The sequence below is a fragment of the Portunus trituberculatus genome, chromosome 31 (assembly GCF_017591435.1).
Source record: "Portunus trituberculatus isolate SZX2019 chromosome 31, ASM1759143v1, whole genome shotgun sequence".
NCBI lineage: Eukaryota > Metazoa > Arthropoda > Malacostraca > Decapoda > Portunidae > Portunus > Portunus trituberculatus.
Window position 1 is genome coordinate 15,615,757 of NC_059285.1, and position 13,098 is coordinate 15,628,854.

The 13,098-nt window shown below is 38.8% G+C and overlaps 1 protein-coding gene across 1 annotated transcript in view; it reads left to right on the top strand.

The window, feature by feature from the left end:
• The first annotated feature begins 241 nt into the window (after positions 1–241).
• LOC123511677 (tRNA-uridine aminocarboxypropyltransferase 1-like) overlaps positions 242–13,098 on the top strand; it is a 315,860-nt gene continuing 303,003 nt past the window's right edge. The window contains exon 1 of the mRNA XM_045267734.1: positions 242–372. The gene's annotated coding sequence lies outside the window, so the exon portion shown is untranslated. The remainder of the gene's footprint in view (positions 373–13,098) is intronic.

Genomic DNA, 13,098 nt, shown 5'->3' on the forward strand with positions numbered 1-13,098 from the left:
GGGGGGAGGGAGGGAAAGCTTTAATGCTTCAAACTTCCTGCCCCGTTCTCCCATTTCCAGGTGTGTATGGGAGAAAGCCGATCCAAAGGTTACACCGACAGCAAGTGCTGGGTGACTCCCAACTCAAGCTCAAGCTCAAGCCACGTGGTTGTGTTATTGGTGACTCAGGGCGACACGTGCCTCGCAATATTACTGTGCTTGCTCGCTGTACGCTGTGTGTTGAGAACCTTTGACGACTTAAACCTTTATTTCTAGAGTGTCGTGCATAAGTGCCGCGGTGGAGGAGTGTGGTGACGAGACAGTAGCGGTGGAAAGCAGGGCAGGAGAAAGAAGACATCAGCCAGCTTCAGCACTCCGTCCCGCCATCAACAGGTTAGTTCTCTCCGCTCTCCCTAGCGTAGCCTTTTTTTTTTTTTTTTTTTTATTTAATGTAAAAGGGGAAAGCTGGTCAGAGGCAACATGAAGTAAAAAAAAAAGAGGACCACTTAGTTGCCTGTCCCCTTGCAGGTCCGAGTGAGTTAGCCAAAAAGAGGGATAAATGTATTAAAATTTCTCTTATATGAAGTCAAGTTATAGGAAGTCGGAAATACAAAAGGAGGCAGAGAGTTCCAGAGATTGGCAGAGAAAGGTGTGCATGATTGAGAGTACTGATTAACCTTTCCGTTCCAGATTTTGCCAGAGGAAGTTGTGAATGATGGAGAGTACTGGTTAACCTTTGCATTAGTGAGTTGGACAGAATAGGGGTGAGAGAAGGAAGAAAGCCCTGCCTGGCCACACGTTCCTACCAAGGCGCTATGTATTATTTGAAACTGCTGGTGCATGTAGATGTTGCAAGTGCTGTATGTACCTTAGCAACATTCCAGCCAGAGTCAGATTAATATGTGTGGGAGAATTTTTTTTTTTTATGTAAGAGTGGAAATCTGCTGGCTAAGGATAGGTAACAAAAAAGGACTAAACAAAGAGGCCCACTTAGATGCCAGGTCCCGAGCAGGTCTTCTCTTATAAACCTCTCTTTCTGACACAGAAATAATTGGTGATGTAGGTCGCTGTTGGAGGCTGTAAATCATTGGTAGGTTTGTGAATTATCTTTTTTGATTGGCAGAGAGAGAGAGAGAGAGAGAGAGAGAGAGAGAATGTTACCTTTTACACACTATCTTTATGTTTCTTGGTTTATTGTTCCTTTATAATTAGCTGTAGTTTTCACTGTTGCTGTCTTGTGGGTATCAGTGAGCCACATGCAGCTACCCTGGGCATGAGAGAGACCAATATCCACTGTGGCTCCCATCTGCTGCCTGCTGTCAATAACCAGTGCCTGATTCCAAGCTTGCACATACATACATTCAAATCGATAAAGTATGCCTTGCTACATTAGTCAGTGGTGTTGTATTAAGTAAACATTAAAACTAGCTATGCATATCAGAGTAAGGTTTTATAACTTTGTTTTACAGTTTTGTGAAGGTATTCTTCTATATGCAAGGCTAATGCCCCCATAAAGAAGGAGAGGTGAGACAAAGTGTGGTCAAACACACACACACACACACACACACACACACACACACACACACACACACACACACACACACACACACACACACACACCTAAAGACCAAAGGTATTTCATTGAAGCCATAAATATTTTTGTGCCGTTGCTTCTGAGAAGGTGATAGAAGGTCGATGAGGAGGCATGAGAAATAAGTGGCTGTGGCTGCTGTACAGAAATTGTGAACTTTCATTATGTTATGCAGAAGAAAAGAAAAAAGAAACCCTTTCATCCATTGAGCTGTGAATGGTCGATGGTGGCTCAAGCAGACATTGCCAGCCAGTGTGTGTTGAGTCATTGCACCATGAAACATTTTGAAATGATCCCCTTTGATGTATACGTAAATATGAATATGGAACTTTTCCTTTGTGATGAGAACTTCAGAGATGTTTTCCACTGTTGTAAGATTTTCTTTTCTCCTGTAGCTATAGACCAGTTATTTTTTTATATTTCCTTGCAATTTGATGTTTTGTTGATGTTAGAAATGATGAGAAAGTAAAAAAGGAAGGGAAAATAGGTTGCAGTCTTTGGTTGGTGTCTGTGAGGGTGTGGCACAGTAACCATCACAGTGCTGACATGCTGATCTGTGGCAGTGTGGTATTGAGTGCTTTGGGTGCTACCTATCACCCTGAGGACTGGTTATATCCTCCAGGAACCAGAGTGTGTGTCAGTGCAGTGTGGTGCCACTCGGTACTTCCTGCAATTGATTTCATTATTGGATTCATGCTGTATGCTCCAAGTGAAATCAATTGCAACTGCACAGCACCTCATGTTTATGTACTGGGCCATCACTAACACATGGAAGAATTATGATACACGCCTAATGCACACCACCCAGGCACAACACTTAATGCTGAACACTGAACATCCTCAGTGGACACAGGCACACTGGGTCTGATCTGTGAGTGCAGGGAAGCTTAAGGAGACCGTAATGTGCATAAGTAAAAACAGGTCTGTATTTTATGTATCTGTCTGTATCATATCTGATACCTGTTCCTGTGAAATGTGATAAGATTGGCTTTTGACAGCCTGATCAGAGAAGAGTTAGGAAGCAAATATATTGAGGTGATTATGACCACACCAAGTGTGGATGCATGGCCAGGGTGCAGGCCATGGTTATATTATTGGCAGTGTTGGGTGCCAGTGATTGGGTGTACCAAGGTGTGTCAGTGCCACACAAAACAAATCCATCAATTTTTACATCAGCTGTTAGCTAGTTTACAAAAAGCAGTGTTTTATCATAGTAGTAATGTTTTGATGTTTGTCATCTGATATTTATCAATTTATTGTTTCTAGATAATGTGACATTTGATGAATGGAGAACTGCAATTTTTCAAGGAATTATGGGTTGGCCTATTAGTGTCAGATGTGATTTAAGGCACTAAGGACACGTATTGATCCTTGAATAAGGTATGCTGCAAACTGCAACACCACACTGCCACAGCCTTGACCCAGCTTGTAGGGCACTTCAGCTATTGACACAGTGTTCTCAGTAATATGGTGTAATAGTAGGGTAGTCAAGGTCAGCTGGACTCTCCTTGAACCAAGGTGAACACTGGGTCAGGCTTTGTGTGTGTCCCAGATTGAGTGTCTTGGGTTTGTTCGTGCTGTTCCCTTATGCATCTGTACTCTACCTTTACATCTGTGTCTCTCTACAGTGGGATGCCAGTACAGCACAAGTTAGGGTCCATCAGAGCTTGTCACTATCCCTCACTAAATTGAATTATATATTGTGTTAACCTTTTCAATACTGAGATGCATTTTTACCATTATTTTTAGATATGATTAGACTATTTTACTTACATTAGGAAGTGTCCATGGAGGTCAAAAGATTAATGGCCAGAGTAATTGCTATTTTAATGCCCCCATGTAAGTTTCTGAAGCTATATAGAATTGCCAAATAGTAAGTAGAGTGAATAGAATGTGTCATGGTACTGAATGGGTTAATGGAAAGTTTCTTGGGGATGGCAGGAACAATGTGTACCAGTTTCAATTTGCTTATGGGGCTCAATCATTCTTTCCTGTAATATGAGAGGATGGGTCAACAGTTTGTCTCAGCACAATTCCACATTACATATTAGTTGCTGCCTCATAAGATAACATTTAGTGGTTGGCAAAATAATCACTTATTTAATATTGTCATTAAATAATCTTGTTCAGCATTCATCATCATTAATAATTTTGTCCAGCATCCTTGTTTTTCCATAAGTGGTTGGATAGTTTATGAGTTTTTTTGTGGCTATGGGTAATTTAAGCTAGATTAGGTTAGGCTAGGTTATGTTTTTGTTAGGTGTTGTTAAATTGTGTTAGGTTAGTTAGATTGAGTTGTGTTCTGGTTAAGTTAAGTAATTTTTCCTTTGGTGTATCCTTGTCATGTCTCCCTCCACACACTGACCAGGCATTCATTGGTATACCTACTGGCCATCTTACCACTGCTGCCCCTCCACCTCCATTCTCCTCTGACTATCTGGCCCTCCTCCACCCTCCATCCTCCTCATCTGTTTTGGGGTACTACTGTTATCAACCACATGAGGGAGTGTGCATAGTTTTCTGGGTATTTTATGGCAGAAAAATTATGAATGTTATGCTTTTATTAAGTCTGATATGCTATTCTCCCATCATCCGTAGATATTATAGTTTGAATTTAATCTGTTTTCTATTCTCAGCACCTTCCACACTTGCAAATATCTTGTTATAATTGAGTTTAACCACTTCAGTACCATGATGCATTTTTTTTTATTCTTTCTGCTTACTGTTTAGTAATTTTATACCTTCAGGAATATATGTGGGGGATTGAAATAGTAAAGACTGTTGCCATTAATCTTCTGACTTCCGTAGACCCTTCCTAATGTCAATAAAATAGTCTAATCATACACAAAATTTCAAGGTAAAATTGTGTCCCAGTATTGAAGAATTTAAGTAAAATGGATGTGTGTTTTGCTTGCTTCTGTTCAGTCTGACATTCCTTTCTCTCATCATCAGTAAGTATCCTAGATTAACATTACTTTTGCATTCTATTCTGAGCACCATTCATACCCACACTCCATCAGCGTGTAACAGTCAAGCTTAAGTAATATGGATGTGTGTTATAACTACTTGCTTATTTTTGGTATGAATGCCTTCCTCTCGTCATCAGTAGACACTTATACTTTAACATTACCTTTTTCTTCTTATTCTTAGTGCTTTTACACCCACACCACATCAACATATCATTCTCCTCCTCACAACACTGGGATGTAGGAATGTTTTTTTTTTACATTCTATACTGAAACTTGCGGCAGAACTGTAATGATCCGATGGTTTGAATCTTATAGCACACTTTTCTGTAATTTGTCTCCATTTGATTCAGTAATGAGGTGAAGAATGTTGTCATTATCTTGCCACTAGGATATCTTACATGCACGGAAGAATGCTTGTAAATTTCACCGTGTTTTTTTTTTTCTTTTTATTTATTTATTTTTTTTTTTTTATGCAAGGGAGAAGACCAGCAAAGGGCAACACAATATTGAAAAAAGAAAAATGGCCTCTTAGGTGGTGGTTCTCTAAAGGATTAGTATAGATTTAGCCAAAATTAGGAAGCAAATGTCTTGATACCTGGTTGTAATTTGCTGGTCCTGTCTGGCTTGCGAGTTGTAGATCCATTTACTGCCTTTCCTTCTGTATTATGTTTGTTTTGTTAAGTGTTTTATCTTGGAAGGGATAAAAAAGCTAGAATACTGTTGACTGTGGTTGGGGTTTCTATGTGAAGTGCTTCATTAACCTCTTTAGTAGCATGACACATTTTCATATTTATTCTGCTTACTATTTGGTGATTTTATACAACTTCAGAAAGTTATTAGGCAATTAGAATAGTGAAGACTCTAGCCACTAATTTTCTGACTTCCGTAGACCCTTCTTAATGTAAATAAAATCATCTAATCATGCACAAAACGTAAGGTAAAAATGTGTCCCAGTAATGAGGAGATTAGAGACTTGTTGGTAACTGCTTAGGTGTGTCAGACTCTTCTGGTTACCTGCAGCACACACCTGACTCACTTACACCATGAAAGATTTCTAATCAATGAAGAAAATTATTTAAACATTTGGATGTATGATAAAATAAATACCGTAACATGAAATAAAATAAATAAATAACTTAAGAGGTTCTAGAGAGAAAAATGAGATAAGAACACGTGGCAAAAACTATGACTACAAACATGAAGACAGTTGTGTAGGTTTTCTTAGTGCAGATATGGACTGTATCTTGCTTGCTTGCTCCATCTGCAGGTATGTTCTCTTGCCTGGCGGGTGGAACAAGTGTGGGTTCAGTCTTGCTTGGCCCATATAGTACAGGTGTGTTTGTCTGTTACTTCAGCAGGTGTGGAATCCTCTTCATACTGTTGCTTTTGCTTGTGTGTGCCTCTTCTCGTGTGTAGGTGTAGGAGCAGGTGCTGTGGGTGCTGGTGGAGTGCTGTGGAGGGCAGGGAACATGTCACTAAGGTATCACAGTACAAAAGCATGAGGAAATAAGGGAAGGTACAAGAAGTCTTCAGGCCCTACACAGTGATCGTAAACAAAGAAGAGGAGTGGTGTTGATGTACGGCCTTGTCATGAAAGGAAACTATGAAAGTAATAAAAATAGGAAATGGGTCATAGTAGACATTATGTATTGCTGTTTTGAAGAGTATTATTTTTGCAACATCAAGGAGAAATCAAATATGAAAATGCTATTAGATATTTCCTAGAATTGGAAATCACTTGGACATTTCTTGGTGTCTGACATAAACACACACACACACACACACACACACACACACACACACACACACACACACACACACACACACACACACACACACACACACACACACACACACACACACACACACACACACACACACACACACACACACACACACACACACACACACACACACAATGACCTACAATACATAGGTAATTAATCTGGCTTACACCACGAGGATGAGACACGAGGTGAAAGGTGATTGCCTTTCCCTGTGTGCAGTGAAGGTCAGTCATGTGCAAGGTGGAAGATTTGTTGGTGACTCGGGGATTAACCTGTTAGTGGTATCAGCAGGACGTGACTAATTGCCTTACATGGGGTGGCTGGTGGCTTGTGAAGGAGGAGGAGGAGGAGGAGGAGCCAATACTTCCTGTTAGCCAATTATATCAGTGAGAGATTCATTAAAAAGCAATTGACTCTGCTTTGGGCCGGAGCAGCAATGATTGGGACACTTGACTGCTCAAATGAAAGGTGGTTTAGGTGAAGGAAGTCAAGGCTGCTCATGCTGCCGTCCGGTAAATACATACTCCCTGGTGAACTCTGGAACTCCCTGCCTGCTTCTGTATTTCCAACTTTCTATGACTTGACTTCATGTAAGACAGGTTTCAAGACATTTATCCTTGTTTTTTTTATGACGAACTCTTGTTAGTCTGCAAGGGGACTGGCAACTTAGTGAGCTGTTTTATTCTATTTATTTTTGTTTGTTTTATGTTGTATTTGGCCAGCTTTCCCCTCTTGCAAAAAAAAAAAAATAATAAGTAGCTACTGTACAGTGCAGTGTATTGGTCAGAGCTTGTCAGTGGTTTTGTTTGATAGGAAGGATGACTTAATGTGCAGTGAGAAAGATGAAAGTATAGAATCTAATATCGTAGTAAGGAAAAGTTATTTATTGTGTTAATCTGAATTTGTAACTAGCTTCTTCCTATGACCTTATTCCTACTGTGTTGTAGAGTCAGCAACTCAAGTTAATTTCTTTCATCTGTTTATATTCACTGTGTCCTCTTGTAGTCTAAGTTTATTCATGTCACACTTCAGCCCGTCTTTCCATCTTATTCTTTATCTACCCACAATCCTTCCCATAACTGGTGTCAGCGTTGCCTTCTTTGTGCACTATTTCCTTATTCATGTCGCTCTTCAGCACGTCTTTCCATCTTGTTCTCTATCTACACACACTCCTTCTCCCCATAACTGGTATCAGCATTGCCTTTTTCACTGGCTCTTGCTCATCTCTCCTCTTCACATGTTCAAAATATCTCAACCTAGCCTCTCTTGCCTTCTCCTTCATAGTACACATGCCAAACATTCTTCTTTTATCTTCTCTTTCTCTCTTTCCCAACAGTGAAATGCCACCTATCTCACTAGCTATTTGTGGACAATGTGAATTTTTATGTATGGAGAAGAGGAAAGTATAAATCACACACTGCAATAAAGAAAAATTATTGTGATTTGATTTTAGAATTTTAAATTAACGAAGGGGAGAAAAATAAAAATAAAAAAAACTAGAGAATGAAGAAAATTAAATAAGGTCTCAGGAAAAACAGAGTAAGGAAGAAAAGGAAGGAAAAAAGTAACGAGAATGGAAAGAAAATGAAAAGAAAATAAAAATAAAAAGAAAATCAAAATTGTAATCAGTGCGTAACTAAAAGCAATGTGACACTGAGGCAATGAGTGATAGGAACTGTGAACAACGAGGAAGTCTGCCACAATATTTCTCTGGTGCACAATATAACCCCTGTGGCTTTTCCTTAGGACAGTGGCAGTGGTGGTGGTAGTGGTGGTGGTGGTCTTGTTATTGGACAGCTTTCACAGGCTGATGCACAATATAACCCCTGTGGCTTTTCCTTAGGGCAGTGGCAGTGGTGGTGGTAGTGGTGGTGGTGGTCTTGTTATTGCACAGCTGTCACAGGCTCACACAGCAGGTTTGTTGGTACTCTCTAGTGGCTGCTGTATCCTTCTTTCCTCTCACCAATTTTGAGTTCTGTTGTGATCCTGAAAAATATATGTAGGTAATGAAAAATAATCTAAATGTACATACTGATAAAAGAAGAAAAACAAGTTGCTTATCTCACACTTACCCAGACCAGTGAAAGGAAAGAAAAAGGAAAAAAGAGAAAATAAGAGAAAAGAGAATACTAGTCGACACACTAACAAAACACATATACAAACACACACACACACACACACACACGAACTTATTGAGGAACATAAGAGTGGCGTTCGTATATCTAGATGAAGAAATGATGAAGAAAATAATTACTGCAATGATAAGACCGAGGCTTGAATATGCAACAATACAGTGGGCTCGAACTTAAAGAAACACATGGAAACTAGAGAAAGTACAGAGGGCTGCAACGAAAATGGTGCCTGACTTAAGAGATTTGACTTATGAAGACAGACTGAAAAGAATGCAACTTCCAACCCTGGAAAACAGAAGAGAAAGGGAGACCTGATAGCAATATACAGAGTGATGATTGGCATGGAAAAAATGGATAGGGAAGATCTGTGTATGTGGAATGGAAGAATGTCGAGAGGGCATGGGAAAAAACTAAAATGGCCACTTATAGGAGAGATGTGAAAAATATAGCTTCCCTCATAGAAGGGTGGAAGCATGGAATAGTTTAGACGTGGAAGTGGTCAACGCAAGGAATATTCATGATTTTAAGAAAAAGCTGGACATTAATAGATATGGAGACGGGACAACACGAGCATAGCTCTTTTCCCGTATGTTACAATTAGGTAAATACACACACACCAAAAAAAGAAAAAAAATAGGAAACCACACAAAAACCATCCAAACCAACAAAATAACACACACAGCCACAATAAAAGACACACAAGTACTGAATTGTTAGGCTTTATTTCCATCTAAGTCACTACAGTGCCAGTAGAACATCAGGTACACTCAGTAATCAAGGTGTCACGCTGCCCAGATGTACAGGTGTGCAGGGGTGAGGGGGCTGGGTTGGTGGTGGGAGGCTGGGGTGAAGGTCTGGGTTGGTGGAAGGAGGCTGGGGTGAGGAGGGGATGGTTTGTACAGTGGTGGAGGAGGCTGAAGGGGTCTGGGTTAGTGGAAGGGAGGCTGGGGTGGAGGGGAGGGTGAGCTGAGAAAGGCTGGGTTGGTGAAATGAAGGAAGCAAGGGTGGAAGAAAGAAAGTGTGGATGGATCTGGGTTGGTGGAGCTTGGAGGGCAAGGGTGGGTGGGGTGAGGGTCTTGGTGGGTAGGTGGGTCATGGTGGGTTGGTGGGCAGAAGCAGCCAGCAATATTATTACAGGTATCAAGCAAAAATGTTGTCATATATGTTTTTTTTTCCATTGGTGATTGTGGTGGTGATGGTGGTGGTGGTGAGGGAGTGAGGGAGTGGTGAAGGCACAGTGAAGGAAGGGGAAGGGTGGTGGATGTGAAGGAGTGGAAGGTGGAAGGTGGAAGGAAGACGTTGTGTTTAGAAATATATGTATGTCTGTATGTATGTATGTGTGTATGTATGTATGTTGTAATGAGTGTTTTCATTTGCTTTTATATTGAAGAGAAAATAATGAGAAGAAAGGGAGATAAGAAGGAAGGAAATTTTGGCCCCAAGGTTAGGAAAGTGTTACTGAGGAAATCGTTTTAGTTAATTTTGCTGTATGGATGTCTAAGAAAAATATTATAGTACTTTTTTTATTTCATTCTGAGAGAAGATAAATGAAGGAAGTTTTTTTTTCTCTATTTTGATGGAAGAGGAAGCAAATGTAAAGAGGAAAACAGTAAATTTAAAAAAGGATATTTATTTTTGCATTCGAGATTAAGGAAGACCATAATTTATTGATTGACACTTAACGACACTGCAATAACGAATCTCTTCCCTCTTAATTAGTGAGACAGAGTAACGATTCTCAAACTTTGGGTCAGGTCAGGTAGGGTCACATCAGAGGAGGTAGTTATGATTTCTGCATTGACCTCTCATTTATGGTGCAGTGGTGTTTTTGTGCTCTTGTTAACAATAATTAATTCATAAATATATCTTTCATTACTGGTCTGTGTGTGTGTATGTCTGTGTGTGTGTGTGTGTGTGTGTGTGTGTGTGTGTGTGTGTGTGTGTGTGTGTGTGTGTGTATAATCATATGTAAGTAGTTAATTAATTTAGGTCTTCTATGATTATTCTTTGCACCTTCCCTTTTGTATTATGTGGCCATGTTGATGAAGGGAATTAATGTAGGTCTAACTTCTATAATTATTCCTTGCACCTTCTTTTCTTTGTATTATGTGGCCATGTAGAGGGTGAGGAAGGGAATTAATCAAGCTCAGACTTCAATAATCATTTCTTGCACCTTCCCTTTGTATTATTTGGCCATGTAAAGAGTGGGGAAGTGAATTAGTGTAGGTTTTTACTTCTATAATGATCACGTGTACCTTCCTTTTGTACTATGTGGCCATTTTGAAAGTAGGAAAGGAATTAATCTACCTCAGACGCCTATAATTTTTCCGTGTACTGTTATGTAGCTGTGTTGAGAGTAGAAAAGGGAATTAATGTAGCTCTTACTTCTATAATGACTCCTTGTACCTTCCCCTTGTGTTCTTATTTATGTTTGGGAGGAAGATTGAGTCACTTTGGCTACTAATTCACTCATAAACTCAGGAACTTGAAATCTGGTACTGTTTTTCCTCTTTTTCCTCCTTCCTGTGACTTGAGAGAGAGAGAGAGAGAGAGAGAGAGAGAGAGAGAGAGAGAGAGAGAGAGAGATGTAGGATGGGTAGGTATTTAAGTAGATAAACAGATAAATGGACAGGCAATGTATGAACGTGAAGGTAGATTGACAAATATGATAAAATAATAGATAAGTAAAAAGAAGAGGTAGGCGGATATATGGGTAGGTACTGAGGTAACTGATTAGATAGACAAATAGATAAGTACGTAGATGAATACATAGACATATAAATAGATGCACCAATAGATAAATAGATAACTTTTGTAATAGATGGACTGATGAATAGATGCGTGGATAATGATGGACAATAATAATCAATGGTTGTGATGACTGATTATTATTATTATTATTATTATTATTATTATTATTATTATTATTATTATTATTATTATTATTATTATTATTAAGACTTGGCTATACCCTGAGATGATCCACTGTATGAAGGAAAGAAATGCACATGTGTAGACTTAGCGGCAACACACACACACACACACACACACACACACACACACACACACACACACACACACACACACACACACACACACACACACACACACACACACACACACACACGGTAATTAGACGACAATTTATACATCCGTTGTATTTAATATATATATATTGAAATTATTATTGTTTGTTATTAGTTTATGACACACACAGACACACACGTACATACATACATACATACACAGCGTAGCACAAATAGTCGTATAGAATAATGATAATACATTTATACATAAAAATACAATGACACATGAAATACACGTCCATTTGTATAGTAATTTAAAAAAAGAAAAAAAGATGTACATAGATTGCTTATTGTTATTGATATTAGTATAGTACACACATATACCACATCATGTACGTCAGAAATACATACATACATACACACGAGAGAAAAACGCGTCGATAGATACGTACATATGTGTATTTATAAGGTGTACACACTCATGAACGTGAATGAACAGTGGAGTAAAGAGGCCAGAATGAATGCAGGGAGGGAAGGAAGGAAGGGAAGGGATGGAGGGAGGAAGGGAGGGAAGGGATGGAAGGAGGGAGGGAAGGAAGGAAGGGAAGGAAGGAAGGGAGGGAAGGAAGGAAGGGATTGACTCGTTGCTTCGTCGTTTATAGAATATTGGATTTTATTTGTTCATTATTCATTGGTTATTTTTCGATATTCACTATGATATACGACATTCATTGTCCAATGTACGATATTCACTGCCTGATGTACGATATTCACTACCTGATGTACGATAGTCACTGCCTGATGTACAATATTCACTGCCTGATGTACATTAGTCACTGCCTGATGTACGATAGTCACTGTCTTGTGTACAATATTCATTGTGATGTACGATATTCACTGCTTGTATCACCATACTCACCTCATGATATACGATGCTTACTGTTTCAATACGGTACTCACAGTGTCACGTTTAAATTAATCACATTATTGGTGAAAAAAAAAAAAAAAAACAGCAAAGTACATAGATATATAGATAGATAGATGGACTGATAGATAGATAGATAGATATATAGAGCTACTGAAGTACTGTGTTTTTAGGGTATGGCATGGGATTACCGCCTCTCTTTCTCCCCGTAAAAGTGGCGATAATCCCTCACACTTTGTTTTTCCTTCATTCTGACCTCACTACATCTACACCGTTCTATAATAATAACGATAATAATAATAATAATAATAATAATAATAATAATAATAATAATAATAATAATAATAATGAAAATAATAATAATAAATTTTCTTTTCTTTTTCTTTTTCTTTTAGGGTTATTATTATTGTTTTCCTTTTTTCTTTTCTTATTAGCCTAGACTAGAGGAACTGGTGCACATGAAATATTGTCTTTATTTTCTTTCCTATCTTTTTTTTTCTTTTTTCATTCTTTTCCTCTTTACAAACACGAGGAAGACTTTTTTTTTTTTTCTTTTTCTACACATCTTTTGGTATCTTGCTATTGTTATTTTTCCTCGTCTTCTTCTTCTTCTTCTTCTTCTTCTTCTTCTTCTTCTTCTTCTTCTTCTTCTTCTTCTTCTTCTTCTTCTTCTTCTTCTTCTTCTTCTT